Below are 24,325 nucleotides of genomic sequence, written 5' to 3' on the forward strand. Positions count from 1 at the left end.
ATCATTTTATTCACCAAAACTGTCTGTTCCTTGGTCCTTTCCATCTCAACTGTGGCATCACTGTTTATCTAGTTGGTCAATTCAAAAGCCTAGAAGTATCCTTTGATTCCTCTTTGCTGACTGTCCTGCAGACAATAAAGCAGCAAGTATTATCAACTCTACCTTCCGGAAATGCCTGAAACCAACAACGTCTCACACTTGCAGCGTGATGATTGCTTTAAACCATCACCTTCATCTGTCACTTAACTACCTAGCAGTCTCATGTCATGTCTCTATTCTTCCACTCTCTCCTCTACCAAAGTCAGAGTAGATCTCTCTAAAGCACAAATCAAAGCATGTCACTCACCCATTCACTCAACTTCCATGACATTCCATCACAAGCCAAATGAAATCCAAACATTTTCCCATGGCTTCCAGAGTCCTCTGTCATCTGGTTCCAGTCTAGCTCTCCAACAGCTTTCCTCTTTTCCAGACACTCTGGCCTCGCTATTTCCAGTGCAGCAGCCACTGCCACGTGTGCCTACTGGGCTCCTGAAATCTAGGTAGTAAGACTGAGAGGCCAAATTTCCTATTTCATTCAATTTACATTAAAATTTTAAATTTAAAAATGGCCAGGCACAGTGGCTCACACCTGTAATCCAAGCACTTTGAAAAGCTGAGGTGGGTGGATCACCTGAGGTCAGGAGTTTCAGACCAGACTGGCCAACATGGTGAAACTCAGTTTCTACTAAAAATACAAAAATTAGCCGGGTGTGTTGGTGGACACCTATAATCCTAGCTACCTGGGAGGCTGAGCAGGAGAATCGCTTGAACCTGGGAAGCAGAGGTTGCAGTGTGCCAAGATCACACCACTGCTTTCTAGCCTGGGCGAGAAAGCAAGACTCTGTCTCAAAAAAAAAAAAAAGAAAGAAAGAAAGAAAAAGAAAACAAAAACAAGTACCTATTTAACTATCAGAAAACTCTTAAGTATGTTCAGATGACACAGATGTATGAATCTATGCTCTCAATGATAGATATCATGAGATCAGAATGATCAATTATTTCTTATAAAAATTTAGCTTCCAAATCGAGATGTGTTTTAAGTACAATATACATAATTTTGAAAAAAGTATAAAAATAAACTATTACATAATTTTTATACTGATTACATGTTTAAATGAAAACTATAATTTATTTTGTGTCTTGCTTTTCAATCTTATTTTATTTTTACTTCTTAAATGTGATTACTTAAAAAATTTAATTGCACATGTGGCTGTCATATTTCTATCTGTCATAGAACAGATAGGCTGTCTGTTCTATCTAATTCAGTTCTGCCTCCAGGGTCTTTATACTTGTTTCTTCCTATGACTAGAATGTTCTTCCAGACCTACATCTCTTGTTCATTATCACTCATTTGCAATTTTAATTCCCATCTCTGCTCAAATATGAATTCTTCAAACAGTCTTCCCTGATCACACTAAGACAGCCTCCATCCTCCACCACTTACTTGCTTTCGTTTTTCTACAGAGTACCCATAACTACATCTGTTTGCTTGCTCTCTGATTCCCCCACTGGGAAGTAAGCCTTTTAAGTGCAGGGACATTTTTCTTGTTCAGTGCTGTATTTCAAGGGCAGAAAAGGACAACTATGCTCACAACCACACCTGTTTTGCTGATGATTGATACCACAAAGGCTAGAACACAGGCAGCCCCACAGCCTGGCTCTTCCTATAATGGGCACTCAGTATTTGTTGAACGAATGAATGAAATAAACCACCAATACTCAACTGTGGCACAGCATGGACAACATCTACGTGTGTACTCTATGATTCTTACCTGAATTCAGCCTTAAAACATCTCCACCACATTGGAACTCAGTAAGCTGAAACATCTATCTCACAGAAATCCAGGACCTTGAGATGCTGATGGAAATAGCACTTCAGGCAATGGCAGAGCAGGTGGGAGGGACACAGGCCACTCTTCACACAAACTTTTCACAGACATAGCCAAGAGCCACATCCTATGCTACATGCCAATGATTCAATCCTATTTAAGAATGCTATCATTTTCCATTACTTCCCTTTCCAGGAATAGACATCAAAGGTACATGGAAGTCATCATAAAGAAAAATAATACATGGGGATACAAACTTGAAGGTTTCTATAATGTGTTTTGTTTTGCCTGAGATGCCTTAAAAGTGCACTGGAACTGCTTTGCAATGTAGCTACAATTTTAAGCACACATTATGGTATGTTCTTAATGTTCAAGAGTCAGTAGCAGGTAATTCTAAGAAGGAAATTAGAATAACAAAACAAACATATTCTAGGTTATCTCCAGTGTAAACTACAGAAGGCTCATCACTGGCACTCTGCTGGGAATCACTGTGAATTTTCAACTTAGATTTTCAACAGAAAGTTCACTTTGGGTACTAAGACAACCCTCTATTTCAAATGAAAAGTTATAATACTTTTAGCATGGAAGCCAGGGAATTTCAAATTTTTCTCTCAGATCACATCAATTTGCACCTCCCAAACAACAAAGACTGAGCTAACAACAGCATCAGCACAAATGTCAAAGAACATGCTATCTCTTGCAGTTTAAGAATTTCAAAATTGAAGGGAAGATAACTGCATCAGCATAGCAAAGAGGAAGTAAGATGCATTTTATCTTGCTTTCCAGAGTTGCATAACTTTCTGTCATTGTGAGGTTATCATCATGGATAACTGGTAAGGAATGTTAATAGATCTAGGCGATAAATCTTCAGTAGTGGAATGAAAGCATGGGGAGAGTACAGTAGGTCTCCCTCCAGGTCACAAAAGTGGGAATGTGTGTGAAGACAGCTGTCAGCCCAGCCCATGGCCAGAGTCTAAAGCCATTTTGGAGTCACTATTATGTTCCTCGTTGCAGACCTATGGGTAATGAATCCATGAGGGGTTGGGGTGGAAAATCTCATCAACCGTCATTTCTTATTCCCATTCTGCAGGCATGACGTTGCTAGGTTGTTTATTTTTCTCATCTGCATTCTAATCTGCTATGAGTTTATAAAGGGGGGTTAACCTTGTGTGTGAATAAGGAGAAGATATATTTTATTACAGGTGTTTGGATGTCTTATCTGCACATTTCTGAAGATGAGAGCTTTTTACTAGTGACCTTTGTCTAAAGGCCTTTAAGTCCCATTCAGACTTGCTACTATAATAAAAACAGAAGTGGGGAGTTGGGCGTGGTGGCTCACACCTGTAATCCCAGCACTTTGGGAGGCCGAGGCGGGTGGATCACGAGGTCAAGAGATCGAGACCATCCTGGTCAACATGGTGAAACCCCGTCTCTACTAAAAATACAAAAAATTAGCTGGGCATAGTGGCGCGTGCGTGTAATCCCAGCTACTCGGGAGGCTGAGGCAGGAGAATTGCCTGAATCCAGGAGGCGGAGGTTGCGGTGAGCCGAGATCGCGCCATTGCACTCCAGCCTGGGTAACAAGAGCGAAACTCCGTCTCAAAAAAATAAAAAAATAAAAAAATAAAGAAGTGGTGGGTTTGGTGAATTGTAGGTGAAAGAGGTTATAATTCTACCAATTATTCTAATTTTGAGATGGGCTTCTGGAAATCAGCCTGCAGAGGCCTGCCACAGTGTCTAGCAACAGTGGCCAGGCGTGGTGGTTCACACCGGTAATCCCAGCACTTTGGGAGGCCAAGGTGGGTGGGGGGTGGATCACCTGATGTCGGGAGTTCGAGACCAGGCTGGCCAGCATAGTGAAACCCCATCTCTACTAAAAATACAAAAAATAAAAATAAAAATGCAACAGTGAGGCCAGGTGTGGTGGCTCATGCCTGTAATTCCAGTACTTTTAGAGGCCAAGGTAGGCAGATTACTTGAGGTCAGGAGTTCAAGAACAACCTGGCCAACTTAGTGAAACCCCATCTCTACTAAGAATACAAATATTAGCCAGTTGTGGTGGCATGCACCTGTAGTCCCAGCTACTTAGGAGGCTGAAGGTAGGAGAATCACTTGAACCTGGGAGGCAGAGGTTGCAGTGAGCTGAGATCACACCACTGCACTCCAGTCTGGGCAACAGAGAAAGACTGCCTCAAAAAAAATAATTAATTAATTTAAAAAAGTGACAGTGATATTCTGGGTTGAAATCATGTTGGGCAGAGGCTTCCCATCTGCAGAATATTCCCAGATTGCCACATATCCTCTTGAATACATGTAAACTTCGGAGAGACTGCTCTCAGTTGGTACAAACATTCAGGAACGTAAAGTAAATTCTATCTCAAACCTCTGAGATATGCACGAATTTGCAGGATCCTGGCTCAAATTACAATTCCTTCTTGATAGTCTTTCAAATGAAAAGGTTGTTTATTTGGAAATAAAATTTATTTTAAAGACAAACATTTCAAAAGTGTTTATTTAAATCCCTCAAGGTCCATCTTCATTTTCTTTCTTCTTTTCCAGCTGGAAATTGCTTTACCACCCATTTCTCATGATTACTCCACTCTTGTCCTGTGAAATCCTAAACTGAGATGTCCACCTTCTACATGAACAGATATGATAGTGGTTAAATCTTACCATACTTTCTCCTCATGAGAAAACCACAACTGTTTTCTATGCCAGTGATTCATTTTAATTCTGATAGCAAATAGATTTTCCTTTACACCTGTGGCAGTCAAATACATATACTGTTTCCCTCCTTTAAATTTAAAATTCAGTCAAGAGAATGAAGGCAATAACACCTCTTTTATTACAGTTTGGGGAAAATAATAAAAATAATTTTGGATATTGAAATATCCCATGAAACACTTGGATATATTTTACTCTGTGCTCAGGAAATTGCAGACAATATATTCAAAGAAACAGATGTCAACTAAATACTGTGTTAAAGCTATGATGTCCCTATCGTCACCCACAAGTTTGAGGATTCTAAGTTGAATCAGCGAACCACCAACAAATAAGCACAGAGAAAACTAATTGCTTAGAAAAGAATGCTCCACTTGCTTCGTCATTTGCTACTTGAAATTCTCTACAAGTGCAACTTAACTGAAATCTAAATTGCAGAATAGAGATCAGACAGATACTGAAACCAAGTCCCAGGTTTTTCATTTGTCTTCTCAGCTTCAATCAGGGAGCTAGGACTCAGGAGAAGCCTCATAAACACAAAGGAAACTTACCACTGGTATGCAGTTTCTTTCAGAGACCAGTCCTCCAAAACAGAGGGGTCTGATTCAGGACTGCTCAAATGTTAATGTGTCTATGAATCCTTTGAGATCTTGATAAAATGCAGATGCTAATTTGGTAGACTTGGGGCAGAGCCAGAGATTCGGAATATCTAACCAGTTCCCAGGTGATGCCCATGCTGCTGGCCCAGGTACCACATATTTAATAGTGGGGTTTCCACTGATTAATAATTTCTCTTGGAAATAAAAAAACAGCACAATTCTCATTCTTCCAGTACTCCACTGTATGATTTTAGAAACAGTGTCTGACCTAGATATGCCTGTTTCTCATCTATGAAGAACTACTAAGGATAAAGAGATCGTGCTGATATAGAACCTTGAAGAGAATTAAAGATGTTATATGAACAGGTTTGGCCAAGTAAATATGTTACAGGATGTGAAAAACATCAGAAGAGTGAAAAATAAGGTCTTAAAGACAGAGAACAAAATGTAAACAGATAGATCTCACTGGAAGATAAACCATAAACAAAAGAATTTTTTAAACAGTGAGAAAAAAAATAAAGTTCTGTGAAGAGAGTCAGGTGAAGGGAAGTCAGGCTTCAGCAAAGCAGAAATGAGAATAATGTGAAATATGCTTTAATATACAAAAAATGATGAGCACAGTGTTTTACAAAGGGCAGATCTGCAGAGAGAGGTAAGGAAGAAGGTGATGTAGTGTATTTAGGAAAAAGAAAAGAAAAGAAAACCTTTGAATAAAATACAACAAATTATTTAAAATAAATGATAAAAGAAACAAATTCAACCACTTATTTCCCCAAAATGTTGGATTGATTTTTAATGTAATTTTTTCTTTGCTTTTTGACTTTTTTTTTTTTTTTTTTTTTGAGACAGGGTTTTGCTCTGTTGCCCGGGCTGAGTGCAGTAGCCCAATCACAGCTCACTATAGCCTCTACTTCCTGAGCTCAAGTGATCCTTTCACCTCAGCCTCCCAAGTAGCTAGAATTACAGGCATGTGCCACCATGGCCAACTAATTTATATTATTTTATTTTATTTGTTAGGGATGGGGTCTTGCTATCTTGCCCAGGGTGGTCTCAAACCCCTGGACGCAAGCAATCCTCACACTTCAGCCTCCCAAAATGCTGAGATTACAGGCATGAGCCACTGTGCTAGCCTGACATTTTTAAGTGCCTGGGACATGCAAAACTAGCCCATCTTCCAGTAACTGCTCAGCCATATATTGCTTCAGACATGAGATAAAGTCGTTATGAAGTTTTCAGGTACACTAGGGCTCAATAAGGAGGCTCTTTTGATGGGCCATTCCAAGAAAAGCAGTCTGCCTTCTAAGCCCCAAAGTCTCCTCGAGACAGGGAATACTTCACAGAAATCTGGGTAACAGAAAGAAAAAATCTTTTGTTTATTTTGTTCGTAGGACACTAATTAAACGACATCAGCAAAGTTGGAAAATCCTGCCTATCAGGTTTAACACTTACTCTGGTAGCCTTCTCAAACTTTTCCAAGGTTGAAGTTACCTCTGATTAATTTCCGGGAATACCCATGGTAACTATTTCAGACCTGTGAACTATCACACCCTCTTCATGTCACACAAGGCATGTCAGCAGACGCCTGAATCGAGCGAGTAACTTTTTAGAAGGCTGTAATGTTAGATTTTGATTTTGGAAGTGACAGTGACCATTCTAGCCACCAAATGGCAGTGCTTTCTCTGAGCCTTCCAAGATCTTGGCTGACTTTCTTCCAGATAAAGTCACTATCTGCATAAGACGAACATTGCACCAGATATAGGTGATGGGGAGGAAGGCAGCACATCACACTGTCATGTGTGTACCCATGCAACCATTTTTCATGTTCTTCACATGTACCCCAAAACCTAAAAAGCAATAAAAACAAAAAAAGACTAACATTGCCCATGAATTGGCTGTTCCAGCAGCACGGGCTGTATCTGAAATGTAACTGGCAATTTCAGCACATCTATAGATGAGAACAAAGGGTCACATTTAAAAGGTTTCCAACCCAGGGAGAGCCAGTTAGAGCATGTGCAACACAATCAGCTGTACAACAGGCAAGAGAAGATGTAGAATTACTCGCAGATAAAGAGTGGTCCTCAAAGAGTAACCTGGCTCTCTAAATTTACCAAGATTCACTCAAGATTCCATTGCAGTGTTCACAAGATTTTTATCTCTCTGACAACCGAACCCAAGAGGTTTGCCAAAATAGAATTCCAGTGTAGGGGGAAAGAAGCTAAAGAATTATGCATTAATAACACCGTTACCCACAGGCAGAACATATTTTCATCTGCACACATCACGAAGGGGAGATCTTAGGTTATTAAAGGTGAAAGAGGCTAATAGTCTTTGGGATGGCTCTCTTGGGACAGCTATTTGCATAATGAAGGCTAATACACAGTAACCCAGCTCAGCAGTTCTTTTGGATCAGCTACGTGTAGGCGCACACAATATTTTAAACTCACTAACTAAATTACTTGGTGGAAGAGTTGTCCATAGCTAATCTCAAAACTATGTCTGCAAAAAATTCATGACCATATTTACCAATGAGGAAGAAGCCTAATTGGTAAAGATGTATGTTTTAATTAATCTGTGTTTTAGAATATCCAAAATTAATGCAAATATAAAGATCACTATTGATAGATATTCAGATGCTGCCAAGGTCATTTGCATAACTTAAACTCAGAGTCGGGGAAAGGATCTATGCCTTGCTCTGGATGCCCAAAGTCCAGGACACCTAAGTCAGGAGTCATCTTAGAAATCACTTATCAAGGGAAAGAAAGCCAAAATTTGTGGGCATGATCGTCGCTTCATATTTAGTCATACAATTTTGTTTAAAATATTTTAAATAAAGGCATCTTAATTTAAAATATTTTAAATTAATGAACCCAAACTGTAAGTAAATTTACCATAAAAGATAGAAGTAAATTGACAATTTTGTTTTAAAAGAGAGAAATGGAACTATTCACTACATAGGAACTATTTAATATTTTGCAGTTAACGTGCTGAGTGAATTGTTTTAGTATTTTTGTGGTGCAGTAGTTTTATAAAATAACTTGTGGCTTACTCCATACCTAAAGCATTATGAGTAATAACAGTATAAAAATGAATATTGATTAAATGTTTATGTACCAGCATTCTACTCTGCTAAGTGCTTTACCTACATTAATTCATTTATTTCTCATGTCTCTATATCATAGGTGCTCATAATATATATATTTTACAGATAAGCACAAGGAGGGTAAATATCTTGCCCATGATCACACAGCTAATAAGTAGCTGAGCTGGGATTCAAATCCAAAGTCTAAATTACAGCATCGTCTAGGAGGTCCAGCTGCAAAAGCTTTGTTTTTCCTAGTGCTCTGCTTTTTCTGTGAGTGCCTATTACACAGAAATGTGTGTATTTCAATCTACAGCTATATATTAGGTTGGGGCAAAAGTAATTGTAGTTTTTGCCATTACTTTCAATGCACTTTCAATATGCACTAAGTACATATCCAATACATGTGTGTTGTTCAATGCACTTTCAATATGCACTAAGTACATATCCAATACACACATGTATTGGATATGTACTTAGTGTCATGTAACGATTTAGGAGATGAATGTAAAAAGATCAACAAAGAGGGGCCTGCTCCCCCAAGAAGCTCTGTATCTCCCCAGATCCTCTTTACAATCCTCACATCGCAACATTCATGGGGTAGTTAGTCCACAAAATCAGTTCTTAACTCATGAGGGGAGTTACCTCTTTATCTATTGAATCTGGCTTAGAATCCTTGTTTCTTTATCAGTAATTTTCTAACTCAACACACGTCTTTCAATTCAAAACACTGGGAAGTAGAGAAGTAACGTAGTTGTGCTATGCCATGCCAAGTTTCATCAGAGGAAGACAAAATCAGATGAATGCTGCTGAGAACAGTTGCAGAATAGATGAAAATTGGAAAGTTTTAGAGAGTTGGTCCCAAGAAAAGGGAAGATGGGAAGTGTATTGAAAAGGAGTAGAAAACTTAAAATAAATGTGGTCCATCTAGTGGCGGAGCTGCCCAGAATCCAAAATGAAACAACTTTACAGGCAGAGATGCCATAGGTAAAAGGATTCTAGGTTATAGCTTAATTCTCTCTCCCCTTGAGTGTGGGCTGGACTTGGTGACTCGCTTTGAAGAATAGAGCATAGATAGGGAAAAGACAGCAAATGTATAAAGAAGGAACTTGGTAAACGCTAACTTAGTCAAGTAATTAAGCTTAACATCATACTCCCTGAAATGATGTGATGAGAGGAATACCTCACCTCCATGACCTTTTCCCCTAAACCCAATCCAGTCTGAATATCTGCTAAACCCACATTAGAGATGCTGTGGACTAAATGTTTGTATCCCCATGAAATTTACATGTTGAAATCCTAACCCCTAATGTGATGGTTTTGGTGGTGTGATCTTTGGGGATTAATTACTGGCTCCATGAGGATGGAACACTTGTGCACAAGATTAGTGTTTTTATAAGAGACATTAGAGAGATAATTTTTTTCTTGGCCACGTGAGGACACAATGAGAAAATGGTCATCTGCAAACCAGGAAGCAGACCCTCACCAGACACCAAATATGCTGAAATCTTATTCTTGGACTTTCCAGCCTCCAGAAATAAGTGTTTGTTGTTTAAGCCACCCATGCTGTGGTATTCTGTTATAGAAACCCAAACAGGCTAAGCAAAAGGCATTCTACAAAATGCTTCATCAGGGTTCTTCAAAACTGCCAAAATTATGAAAATTAAGAGAAGACTTTGAAATTGTCACAGATTGACAAAGAACACGAACACACGATGCAGCTCAGTACCATGAGTTGAATCTTGGAATGGAAAAATGCCATCAACAGAAAACTGGTGAAATACAAATAAAGTCTGCAATTTAGTCAATAGTATGTCCAAACATTCATTTCTCAGTTTTGACAAATGTAGTTATATAAGATGTTCACATTAGGGTAAATGGTATGAAAAGTATTATGAACTTCTATGTGCTATTTTTACAGCGTTTTTGTAATTTTAGACTTGTTCTGACATAAAAAGTTAATTTAAAAATAATTATTCATTAATTCATTAAGCCTTATCTATTAGGCTTTAGAACATACTTCCCCCCGCCATGGCTGTTTTAAAGGAGACATATAATTTTCTTTGGATAAGAAAAAAATAAAAATAAAAAAGCAAACCTTACAGGAGTTAGGCTTTAGTGGCGTATGGTGTTCAACAATAGTGATTGCTAGTTACAGAGAGGCTTTGTACCAAACAGTGATAATAAGTTATATGGTGAGCCAGGTTTGAAAGCCAGGAATAAAGATAAAAGCATATAGGGAGGAACTCTTACTTTTTTGAGGGTGACCACTCCCACATCAGCCATCTTCTGCTTGTCATTGACCAATTAGATAAATGTTCTAGGCAGTCACTAAGCCAGATGAGATGGGAGTTTCAGAGAATTTAATATTAAAGAATGAAGAGGAGAAGAGTAAGGCATGGATTAGAGGCCAACTCTGGGCAATGATGAACAAGAACAAAATATGAAAGCCAGTGACCCCAATGTTGGTTCCTTGTAAGATTCTTAGTCTTCAAGGTGGCCAAAAAGGAAGCAAGTAGAAGAGATACAATAGTTTACGAAGTTGTTTCAAGCCTGTTTCCAGCAGAGATGGCTATAAGGAGGCTGGATCACGAACAATTCTCTCCTGTATTGCTTCATTTCCTCCATGCCATTTTTCTCAACAGCATAGAGTGGAAAACAAGGCCTAGGTTTTCTTCTAGGGTTTTCATGGTTTTAGGTCTTACATTTAAGTCTTTAATCCATCTTAAATTAATTTTTGTATAAGGTGTAAGAAAGGTGTCCAGTTTCAGTTTTCTGCATATGGCCAGCCACTTTACTGAACACCATTTATTAAATAGGGAATCATTTCCCCATTGCTTGTTTTTGCCAGGTTTGTCAAAGATCAGATGATTGTAGATGTGTGGCATTATTTCTGAGGCCTCTGTTCTGTTCCATTGGTTTATATATCTGCTTTGAGATGAGTACCATGCTGTTTTGGTTACTGTGGCCTTATAGTATAGTTTGAAGTCAGGTAGCGTGATGCCTCCAGCTTTGTTCTTTTTGCTTAGGATTGTCTTGGCTATATGGGCTCTTTTTTTGTTCCATATAAAATTTAAAGTAGTTTTTTCTAATTCTGTGAAGAAAGTTAATGGTAGCTTGATGGGGATAGCATTGAATCTATAAATTACTTTGGGCAGTGTGGCCATTTTCATGATATTGATTCTTCCTATCCATGAGCGTGGAATGTTTTCCCATTTGTTTGTGCCCTCCTTTATTTCTTTGAGCAGTGGTTTGTACTTCTCCTTGAAGAGGTCCTTCATATCCCTTACAAGTTGTATTCCTAGGTATTTTATCCTCTTTGTAGCAATTGTGAATAGGAGTTCACTCATGATTTGGCTCTCTATTTGTCTATTATTGGTGTGTGGGAATGCTTGTGATTTTTGCACATTGATTTGTATTGTGAGACTTTGTTGAAGTTGCTTATCAGCTTAAGGAGATTTCGGGCTGAAACGATGGGGTTCTCTAAATATATAATCATGTCATCTGCAAACAGAGACAATTTGACTTCCTCTCTTCCTATTTGAAGAGGTTTATTTCTTTCTCTTGCCTGATTGCTCTGGCCAGAACTCCCAATACTATGTTCAATAGGAGTGGTGAGAGAGGACATCCTTGTCTTGTGCTCGTTTTCAAAGGGAATGCTTCCAGCTTTTGCCTTTCAGTATTATATTGGCTATGGATTTGTCATAAATAGTTCTTATTATTTTGAGATATGTTTCATCATATCTAGTTTATTGACCCAGCAATCCCATTACTGGGTATATACCCAAAGGATTATAAATCATTCTACCATAAAAATACATCCATATATGTGTTTATTGCAGCACTGTTCACAATAGCAAAGATTTGAAACCAACCCAAATGCCCATCAATGATAGACTGGATAAGGAAAATGTGGCACATATATACCATGGAATACTATGCAGCCATAAGAAAAGAATGAGTTCATGTTCTTTGCAGGGACATAGATGAAGCTAGAAACCATTATTCTCAGCAAACTAACACAGGAACGGAAAATCAAACACTGCATGTTCTCACTCAAAAGTGGGAGTTGAACAATGAGATCACATGGACACAGAGAGGGGAACATCATACACCAGAGCCTGTCAGTGGGTAGGGGACTAGGGGAGGAATAGCATTAAGAGGAATTTCTACTATAGATGACAGGTTGATGGGTGCAGCAAACCACCATGGCACATGTATACCTACGTAACAAACCTGCTCATTCTGTACATGTACCCCAGAACTTAAAGTATAATAATAATAACAATAAAATAATTGGAAGGTAGTCAACAATTCTAGGTGTTAAAAAAAAGCAGGAGGAGGCATCATCTGGAAAGAATTAGGAGAAGATAAGATGACCAACTCATCCCAATTTGCCCAGGAGTTTCTCAGTTTGAAGACTGAAATTTCTGCATCTTGGGAAATTCAGTTCTCAGGCAAATGAATATGGTTAGTCACCCTTGAAAAAAACTGTAAGATTACATTCTTGTTTTATTTTAAAATGTCCCTCACATTGAACTTATTACGTCTCTCTTTCTGTATTTAGATACGAATTAGTTTTTTTTCTCTATTTATTTTTATGTAATGTGGAAACTCTTAAATAAGGAGTACATCATCTGGATATATATTCACATATACACATATATATATGAAACACACACACACACACACACACACACACACACACACATTGCTCTTAAGGAAATGAAGTATTCTCTACCTTACTCAGCATCATCTCACATTGCATGAGCCAGGAAGTAACTTAGACTTATGATCAAATCTAATCCTATGACTGGGTCTAGTTTTTAAGATTAAAAAGTACAAAATACTTTGAAAACTTAAAAGCAGCATACATGTGAGGAAGTAAGCTACTACTGATGCTACTACTGATCTGTTCTTATTAAATACCACTAGGACTAAACTATTTTTGTAATCTGAACTATTTGAAATGTATAGGTCAGTTATGATAAGGACAATTGATTTTATATATGAAGGTAAAATCTAAGTTGAAAAACAGATGTAGTAAAAGTGTCAAGAGCAATATACTGGGTTATTAAAATTATAGCCGTAATATTAATATTGAGAAAGGCTTAAATCCACAAATTCAGATAAATAACATCATTAACAAATGATGCAAAAGCATGAGTACCTGACTCCTATTTAAGATCACCTTTTCCATCTTCTACTTCTACCACAATGATTTTAAAACTGGAAAACACAGGTTACAAGCACAATTATTAGGGAACTAGAAGCAAAGATGCTAGGAGTTAGTAAGTAACATCTCTCTGTTTGAAATAAATAGAAGTCATCAGACCCAAATGAGTTATATACAAGGCCAACTTATTAACACATGCTTATGTTACTCTAAAAGCAAGGTGTTCTAGTAGATGAGATACATTTTAAAATAGAGAAATAAAATTAGGAACTAGAGACTACATACAGCTGAGCTTGATGTTGACCCTGGCTGTATTCTGAAGTGAAAGAGCCAACATAGATAATTAGCCAATCATGCTAATTTTCATTTAAAAAAAATACAGGCAAGAAGGTCAGAAAAATACTATACAAAGAATATATTTTGATACCAGCAAGTTGAAAATATTTTGTTTGTGATTTATTTTATGAAGTTTCCCTCTATATCTGTACATACCTGCACACACGTTGTCTGTTGATAACAGAGCAGTAACAGACTAGTAGGGTGCAGCAAGATGTCTGCAATAGATGTCATCCAGTATTTTTCTTAATTACTACAAGTCAAGATATATCCTTATCAAGTTTGTATTAAATACATATCTGGTGATAAAATCAGTTTTCAAAAAGAACTTGAACAACTAGAATTAAAGATTGCATTGATTCCTAATAAAGTCCTGTACTTGGGCCTCAGAAAGCAACTGTGTCAGTGGAGTACAGTGGTTACCTGATGTCACTATGAGATTGTTTATAAAATGCTTGGGAATTTTGGTTGATATCAATCTTTTTAGGAGCCAATAGTTGCCAAGAAAAACTAATACCTACTTAGCTCACACCAGTAGCAGTATCATGTAGAAACAAAGAAGATAGTGCTCTTATAGCAAGAGTCATTGGTTTAATCCTTGTGGTAGTCCATTTGGACTTCTATAACAAAGTACCATAGACTGAGTGACTTATGAACAACAGTCATTTATTTCTCGCAGTTCTGTGGCTGAGAAACCCAAGATTAAAACATCTTCAGATTCCATGTCTGGTGAGAACCCACTTCCTGGTGTATAGACATTCCTCATGTGGTGAAAGAAGTGAGGGATCTTTCTGGGATCTCTTTTATAAAGAAACTAATGCCATTTATGAGACCTCCACCCATAAGACCTGATCACCTTCCAAAGCCCCCATCTCTTCATGCTATCACATTGGGGATTAGGTTTCAACATATGAACTCGGGGAGTGAGTGGGGGACAGGCAGTCTATAGAAGTGTGAATATATATTCACATATACATACATGGGTATGTCACACACACACACATACAGCAGTCCTGATTAACTGAGGCTTATCAGGACTGCTATATGTAATACCAGTCCTGTGAAGAGACTAGAAACTAGATTATAGGAGGAGTAATTATTAGAGCAAAAACAATACTATAACTGTTGACAGAGCACAGTGGAGGCATGATAATTATTTTCAGATATCTGAAATTACATTTTAAAGAAGAGGGATTGAGCTTATTTCACAAATCTGCAGAAGAGGAAAATCTGACCAATAGATTGAAGATTTCAATAGGCAAATTTCAACCCAGTTCAAGAAATAACATTTCAAAAATTGTACCATTTTTAATCAAAAGAATGAAATATCAGAATTGCCAAGGGTATGAAGATGGATATTTTCATATAATTGAAATGGGGATGGAAATTTGAGTTTTTTCTAGGTAAGAAATTTTATAAAATATTTTTAAAACATTGAAAGCCTATATCCTTTAGTCTAGAAATTTCATGTACATTTACATGAATAATTAGAAATGCTAGACAAAGTTTATAAGAAAATTAATTGCAGCATTTTTTGTAGGGGGTGAATATTTTGAAATAATCTAGCCATCATATATATATATATATATATATATATACACATATGAAACATATATGAAACACACACACATACATATATAACATATGGGATATTATGTTCTTTCTTAAAAAGCACAGAAGAGAAAAATGTTTTGTAGACACAGAAATAGTCATAATACATTATTAGTAGAAAAAGAGATTCCAGTCTTTTAAATTTAGAGAGAAAAAAATCAAAATAAGCTAAAGTATTAATATTGCTATCTGTAAAATAAAGAGCTAATTTTTTTCTTACATGTTTTACTATTTTTTCCTGATCTGTCTAAAATAAAAACATATGGATTTTGCCATCCGAAACAAACAAATGAAAAACAATGAAGGCACAGAATATGTGTTTGTGCATTTCCAGTACCTGACTCACAGTAAGAAGGCTACACAGTTTTGTTGAATAAATGAATAAATTAATTAAATGTTATAAATATTTTATGAAGTTAACTCTCTAAAAGAGTTAATAGCTTCCCATTACTAGAAGTGTTTAAGCAGATGCTGAATGACTCTCAGCATATTTGGAGGGCATTCTTATTTTGATTTAGATCAATGGTTCTCAAACAGAGGCACCTGGAAAACCTAAAATACTCTCCCATTTCACAAAACACAAATTTCCAGCCCCTGACACAGGTTTATTGCGTCAAAATCTGTAGTAGTTGAATGGAATCCCTGGAAAACCTGCAGGAATTGTTAGAATTTGCTGGGGTGGGGGGTATGTTAATTTGTTCTCACACTGCTAATAAAGACATACCTGAGACTGGGTAATTTATAAAGGAATGAAGTTTAATGGACTCACAGTTCCACACTGCTGGGGAGGCCTTATAATTATGGCAGAAAGCAAAGAAGAAGCAGCAAAGGCACATCTTTCAAAGCGGGAGGCAAGAAAACTTGTGCAGGGAAACTCCAATTTATAAAACCATCAGATCTCGTGAGACTTAGTCACTACCACGGGGACAGTATGGGGAAACCGCTCACATGATTCATTTATCTACAGCTGGCCCCACCCTTGACACATGAGGATTATTACAACTCAAAGTGGGATTTGGGTGGGGACATGGCCAAGCCATATCAAGAGGGGAGAAAAACTTCTGAGATTATTTTCATTCAGCTTGAAAACCAACCTGTGGTGCTGAGCTGGGGGCTAAGGTGGGATCCTGTAGAGGTTGCCAAAGACCTTCCTGCTTGCTGTTCTCTGGCCTGAAACATTCTTCTTCCAGGCCCAAGGAACTCAATCCCTTAGCCTTCTCATCTTCATTCAGATGCCACCTCCTCAAAGAGGCTTCCTTTGACTCTCACAAATTGCAACCCCTTCCAAGGGCTTCCCACCTAGGCATCCCTGCTCTAATTTTTCTATAGCACTTGTTACTTTCTATAATATAATATAATTAACCTATTTATTATTGTTGCTTTTATTTAGTGTTTGTCTCTCCTGCACTAGATAGTAAGTTCCATCAAAATAGACATTCTCATCTAATTTTTGCTCACGTAAGCATCCCCAAATAGTACTGGCACATAGTAGGTGCTCAATGACTGTTTGGAAATGAACAAAAAGAATGAATAGATCAATGTCTTTGGTTCTAATTGTAGGTGGCTGGCTCCTGCTTCATGACAGTTTGGTGATATTTCATTTAGTCTATGCTTTTCTCTACAGAAAAGCAAACTTTTTCCATAAAGGACCAAATGGAAATATTTTCAGCTTTGTGAGTCATAAGGTCTCTGTGGCAACCTCTCAACTCTGCCATTGTAGTGAAAAGGCAGCTATAGACAATATGTAAACACATGAGGACAGCTACGGCTCTGTTCCAATAAAACTTGGCTAAAGACAGATTTGCCTCATGGGCGATAGTTTGCTGACCTCTGCTCCGTCCACATTTCTGGAAACCTCATTAAAACAGAGGGGGGCTGGGTATCTGGCTTTACTAACCCCATGCACAAAGCTTTTGACTCTAAAAGATGGGATCTTGGGGCAAGTATTCTTTATACTAACACTGGACAGGGTTCTTTAAATTGGTCATAATGAAGACATCACAGGAATTTGTTGATAATGGCAATAAAACCTACACCCAATAGGACGTAAATGGCATTTTACGTGATTGCTTAAGGAGAATATGGTGGATGTGGGGATGAATCTCTAGTCCCTCCTCACTAGCTGTAGTGGATCTTTTCCAGTTCTGCTTGCCTTACAGAGCCTCTGAGTTTTGCCTTGTGTCCTGGCAGCTTTTCCTTTTGGGAAGTCTACTATGTTGATGTCACAATGTCTCCGACCAATATTTTAAAAATTATTCCTCCCCAATGGGTTTCTGTAGAGCCCTTTAATGGCCTTCAATATGCCCTGCTCATTACAGGTGTGTGAGGCTGCAGCACTGTGTCAAATCATCTCAGGGTTTTTGTCATGGAAGTTTAGGGGTTCAGCATCTTCTGCAGAGAGGGGAAAGCTGGGCTAGGGGCACGTGACAGGGAAGAGTTTGAATCCCTATGCCATGAAGAGTTTCTCTCTGTTTTGTCTGATCTTAAAACACTTCCCCCACTTGGCAGGAACAACCCACTGTCTGGCAATTTCAGTATAACTCTCAGTGACAAATCCCTTCAGGAAGCAGCTCAGGACACTGCTGTTTAATTACATGGCACCCAATATTAATAAGTGCCAGATATTTGGAAAATCTAAAGGATTTGGTCAATCTTGTGGATATTCTCCTTAAAGAGCCACAGTCTTTGCTAGTTTTTAAATATTATTACAAATAATATTTGTGCAATCTATGTTTGGGCATCACTTAAGACCTCTAGTAAAGGTGGCTATTCCATTTCCAATAAGCAGGCCAGCAATTTCTGGCATTCACCTGTTGGACCAAATAACTGAAGGCGGCATCTGGGCAAGGGCAGTGTCTTGGTCTGGCTGCTGCAGGTTATGCTTATGGCCTATGGAAAAAAGAGGTCAAATGTTTTGGCCTCTAGATCAATCCTCATTTCAAATGTTGCATCTAACTATAGAAAAAAATGTACTGATTTTGTCACAGAAATTATTGTTCTTGTTATCAAACCACAAAAAGAAGTCAAAATGGAGAACAGACCTCAGGATAACAGATTTATATTATCCCCAAAATGCCAGGCTTGTCCACCCAGAACAGCCTCCAATTTCTCTTAAGGAGAATGAACTAAAAAGACACTTTTCTTGGATGCTATCTTTTGAAATCTACGGGAATTTTTTGCCTTCATTCTGTGCAAAAAGACAATACACGGTGTTTGTTCTTACAGGTGTATTGCTTCTTTAAGGCAGGCCCAAGTCCCAGCACTTCTGTATCCTCCAGAACGTGCCATCTGGGCCCTGGCTGGGGAAAAAACTCCTCTTTTCCACAATCTGCATTGGCCTGAGCCTCTGTCCAGCCTTACGCTCTCAATTCTTGCTCACTCCTCCCCAAGGGAAAAGCAGCTGATTTCACTGTGTCGGCCTGTCTGCCACTGGGCCACCTCACTGGTGTTTAAGGTCACCACTCCGTACAGCCCCACTCCTCTGCTTCCTGTCCACTGTGACAAGCCTCATGGCACAGGACCAACCCTGCAATTTCCCTGCTCATCCATCATCTCCACTGGTGACTGACTGGGTGAGGCAGGAGAAGCTGTCAATACAGACCCAAGTCCCAAAATATAGATCAGGCAGAAAGCAAATGGGTCTCCTTTGCCTACCGACTCCTAGTGTGCAGCAATCCCTTCTTTAGTCAGTACTCTAAAGCAGAGGAGACATCCCTAACCACCAAAACCTTGAACTTGAACAACTCCGTTTCCAAGTTTCATTTACAACTCTGTTGAGTAAATGAAGGCTCTACTTGCCCAAATCCCTCCCTTTCTGCAAAACATGGTGCAGACTCTAAGTAAGCAAGACACCATTGCAGACTATCAATCCAATCCAATCCAATCTGCCCTCTGTCATATGTGTGTTCTTTTACTTGCCTTTATAGGAGTCAATTCAACTGTCTAAATCATAACATTATTTGTCTAAGGATTATATCCAGATGCTCACTTGTTTCCTATGATTGTTGCACCAAAATCAGATATTAGTTTGGAAAGATACTATACATATTTCCGTGGTGATAAATTGAAATATATTCGTCCAATTTATTCTCCAGCCTTTTTTCTTCAGGTAATATTGACATTTGAAAACAAACAGCCTTTTATCTCTTTTAGACAGCAGCATTTTATGTTCATTTATAGATAGACTAAAAATATCCTCCCAATATTACTTGCAATTTGCAGACAAAAGGAACTTTCTTTCTTGTACAGACACACACACACACACACACAGTTGCAGGCACTTATGATGGAATAGCTGTTAATGCTGCTGCTGACACCAAAAACTCCAATTACCGCAGGATTTGAGTACTGACCGATTCCCGATTTATTTTAGGCAAATTAGGCAGCATAATGAGTAAAGCAAATACTTCAAGGATCAAATTTAAATGAATAAATGTAAAGAAATTCAGGTGTAAGTCTGACTTCCATAGCTATTTCTTCAGTTGTGGTAAAGTCTTGGCAGCTGCAAACATCAATTAATGAACTGCAGTTCCAACAATAACAGAGTCCTGCTCAGAATGGATTTACGGAAAATTTGGTCAATCTGATCCAAAGCTACCAAATTGGCACGTTTACTAGAAGTAGATGTAACAGATTATACTTCACAAGACAGTGATGACAAAAAAATCTGATTGTTTCTGGGAAATTGGGAAAGAAAAATAACTTCTTAACCATGACTTGTCCAACTGGCTGTAATAACCAACATGTGCATTACGTTTAACAGTGTCAAATATGTTCTCACAAACGTTATCTCATAAAAATCTCAACACAACCCAGAAGTCCATGAAATGCACTTGATAAAGACACAGAAGCTCTGGACAGTTAAATAACTTCCCTAAAATCATGCAGATATGGTTCAAACAGCTATAAAAACAGCTGAAACTACAAAATAAATAGCTCAAAGCAACTGTATCAATCCGTTCTTATGCTGCTAATAAAGGCATACCTGAGACTGGGTAATTTATAAAGGAAAGAGGTTTAATTGAATCACAGTTCCACATGGCTGGGGAGGCCTCACAATCATGGCGGAAGGCAAAAGGCACATCTTACATGGCCACGGGCCAGAAAGAATGAAAACCAAGTAAAAAAGAAACCCCCTTATAAAACCATCAGATCTCATGAGACTAATTCACTATCACAAGAATGGTATGGCGGAAAGCACCCACATAATTCAATTACCTCCCACCAGGTCCCTCCCACCAGTTCCCTCCCATAACACATGGGAATCATGGAAGCTACAATTCAACATGAGATTTAAGTGGGGACACAGCCAAACCATATCAGCAACCATTCGTTAGAATTTGCCAGATTGTGGCACAGCCTCTTTTTTTTTTTTTTTTTTTTTTACCAAACTAGACAATCTCATTCACTGGCAGTGTTTTCCTAATCAGAGATGACCGATTGGTGGCCTGTGGAAGACGGCAGACCAGCAGTAATCAAGAGCACTCAGGACAAGACACTCCAAGATAACAAATGCTGGCACATACCTCTTTGCAGCCAGCCTGTGGTGAATTCATCTGCTGCCAGGTCTGAAATACACGTAATACGTCCCTCCTCAGGTTTCCAGGGGCTCCGGGATGTGCTTTCAACAAAACAGCCTTACACACGAATTATTGGTATTGTCAAATTCTGTGTCTTGCTCCCTTTCTCGCCTCTCTTCATTTCTAGACACCTGTGTCTGGGAACAGAAGCAAAACCTATTTGAAAAATATCTGAGCAAAAACAATTTATCTTTAAAAATACAGTTTTTAATTTGAATAGAATGATCCAACATATTAGTAGTCCTCAGAACAGAAAGTCCTTCAAACACGTAATACTCAGCCAGCTTCCTACACAGCACTTCAAATGTGGAGTTTTAGAATCACAGATGTTTAAACCTGAAGGGAATTTAGACCTCCTAGTCCAAGCCTCTCAGTTTTCCCAAGGAGAAAGGCCGATGACAAGAAATACAATTTTGTAGGTTACACAAACTTAAATTCTGAGCCAAACTTAAAAACAAAAGTCTCCAGTCCCTGTTTCCAGTTTCTCTGCTATGACTCCATATACGAAAAAGATGGCTGGTCCCCTAAGCAACAATTCTTAGGATTAGTCGACTCACAGCTAGGTGGATGTTTTTGCTTTCCTATGAGCAGGAACCAAGAAAAATCTTCTCACCTCTTGCCCCTGAAGTTTCTCAGAGAAAAATAAACAGGTCAAAGTAAAAAAGAGGGGGGAGGTAATACACATATTTTACCAGCTCCATTTCTGGCACTGTCTTTGGTATTATCTTTAAACATACCAGATACTTTAAAACTGACCCTAGCACTGGAATATACAAGTACTGGAGACAAAGGTATGACTTATAAGAAACTGAGGATTTAATAAAAATGGTGAATTTCAAAGGGCATTGGTCTCAGCAGTGAGTAGTTGAGGGTGGGAGTGTGCATTACTTCAACAGATGCCATTTATTTTTAGGATTTATCACTTCTCCCAATAGTTTAAAACGTCTTGGAAAGTGCAAAATGTATTCATTTCTTTAATAACCCCTCAGTGTGGGACACAGAGTAGATGCTTAGCTAATTTTTCTTGCATGAAACTGTGAAATTATATTCTCCTTTTAGTCTTTAGGAAGTAACTTTCCTAATTGGTAAAATAACTGAAGGAATCAGAATTGCCTAAACTTACTGAAAAGCCAAACAGAACTTTCATGTGATAATAGCTAGAACCAATCTCTGAGATTCTTAAATCTAATTTTCTTATATTACATGTAAGGAAAACAGAAGTCTAGTGAGGTCAACCTATCTGCTACATTTGTGCATTCCCAAGAGACAAAGACCCATTTAAGTCCTCATCCACATGAGTCAATAACCACCCCTGCCCCCTCCCCCACAAAAAAAAACCTCAGAGAGTTCCAGTCCTGTGAGCTACCATATCAAAGAGAAAAGTATTTGAGAACCCCGGTGCTTGGTTCAGTTGACCAGCCACGCAGCAGAGACCATCAAGACCAATATATTAGGCCTCACACCACCATCTTCTTGCCTGTCATTAAAAATCCAAGTCCCAGATCTATCTTCTTCTTGCTTTGTACAATTAGTCTGACCCACTCACTATCCTTTACCCTCTTTCTCAAACCCTTCCATTATCCTCACTTCTTGACTTAACTAAAACTCATTTGTCTTCTGAAGACTGCTTTGAAGACTGTGCACAGAGAGGTTTTGAATTTGCACACACATGTCAAGGCATCCTCCCTGCCTCTTCTTACCACTCATAGTCCAGCACTTCCCCCTACATCCTGCCAAAACCACTGCTTTCTTGAGGCTCACATCATGCAAAGATACCACCTTTGTCCACTATCAGTTGTAGGTATCTACAAATCTCCTGATCACTCTCTTGATTCATAGAAGATATGTTAGCCACTAGCTCCAGTCTTCTTCTATGACTCAGCTATGGTTATTATCTCATGACTCATCATAAACATGGAGGAATCATTAAAATCCCTAACCCCTCAGACTCTAGGTCTCCTCCTACCCAGGGATAGGCTGTCAGACCTCAAATAATACAAGATTTAGCTCAGGAACCAGGAAGCTCTACTATCCCACTAGTTATATAATGTGTTAAGTACTACGATAAAAGACGTGTAAAATACTAGAGAAACAAACTTGAGGGGTACCATTAAATCCTTTTGAGGGAATTAAGAACACGTGTATGGCATGGCTAGCATTTGTGATAGATCCTGAAAGTCATCAGTCACAAGCTGGATAATGGCAGAGGGCAGAGGAAACAGTGCAAGCAACGGCACAAATTGATGTCATGGTTAGAATCAGCAAATAACCTGATATGGCCATGATATGGAGTATGTTGAAAAAAGTGAAAGGAGATAGTAAGCATGCATGTTGGGGCCAGATCTGAAAGTGTATTAACTACCAAGCCAAGAAATATTGAAAGCCTGAAGAAGAATTATATGGTCAACCCTATGTTTCGAAACTAATTAAAGGCATATTGCAATTATTAACTCGTAAATATCACTCTTGGATTGGGGTATCATAGACTGAATGTTTGTGTCCCTCTAAAATTTATATGTTGAAATTTTAACCTCCAATGTGATGCTATTAGGAGGTAGGAAATTTGAGAGGTAATTAGGTCTTGAGGGTGCAGCCATCATTATGAGATTAATGCCTTCTCTTATAAGGGAGTAACAGACAAGAGATATTTCCATATCCACCATGTGAGGACACCATGAGAAGACAGTCTTCTGTGAACTAGGAGGAAGGCGTGGTTCTCATCAAGAGCCCAACCATGCTGGCACCCTGATCTCAAACTTCCAGCCTCCAGAACTTTGAGAAATAAATGTGTTGTTTAAGCCACCTAATCGACAGTAATTTGTTATAGCAGCCTGAACTAAGACAATGGGCAAGGGAGAAGTTAATTCCAATTCAGTATCTAATTCCTAATGGGAGCAAAAATCCAAAATATAGTCAAAAACCAGTTCCTATTGCCAATAACAACATTCTAATTTGGTCAGATTTTAATGCTAAAAGTAGAGGACAGGTCCCTGAGGTTCAGATTGTTATAAACCACACACTGGGTCTTCTCTGGGGTACTTCCCAGCAGCATTTTGCTGTAGGTTCCCATGGCCCTCACCCAGTCACCATGAGTTCCTTGGGCACTCGGAAGTCTCAGATCTAGAATAGAATGGAAATTCCCTAAGGCCACAGAAGACCTTTGAATGTTTCAAGAAGACGTGAACCTGCATCAGCTGACTTGGTTTATTTTCCACTGTGGTGGTGGTGAAGGGAGTGCACCCCCCTCCCTTAAGACTCAAGTAGACCTTTGTAGCAATGGCAAGGCTGAAAATAATCTAGGAACTGAGTGGTCTGGGAAGAATGAGTATTTGCTGCTCTGAAATCACTGACCT

General features: G+C 38.5%; 1 long non-coding RNA gene across 11 annotated transcripts in view; it reads right to left on the minus strand.

The window, feature by feature from the left end:
- The window catches only part of LOC105712861 (uncharacterized), a 726,004-nt gene that overhangs the window by 333,817 nt on the left and 367,862 nt on the right, over positions 1 to 24,325 (minus strand). For all 11 annotated transcript variants that reach the window (XR_010341408.1, XR_010341407.1, XR_010341406.1 and 8 more), the window contains one exon: positions 20,919 to 21,109. This is a non-coding gene — a long non-coding RNA (uncharacterized LOC105712861). The remainder of the gene's footprint in view (positions 1 to 20,918; positions 21,110 to 24,325) is intronic.

Source organism: Aotus nancymaae, unplaced genomic scaffold (genome assembly GCF_030222135.1).
Source record: "Aotus nancymaae isolate 86718 unplaced genomic scaffold, 86718_ANA_hifiasm-v0.15.2.pri h1tg000008l, whole genome shotgun sequence".
Classification (NCBI taxonomy): Eukaryota; Metazoa; Chordata; class Mammalia; order Primates; family Aotidae; genus Aotus; species Aotus nancymaae.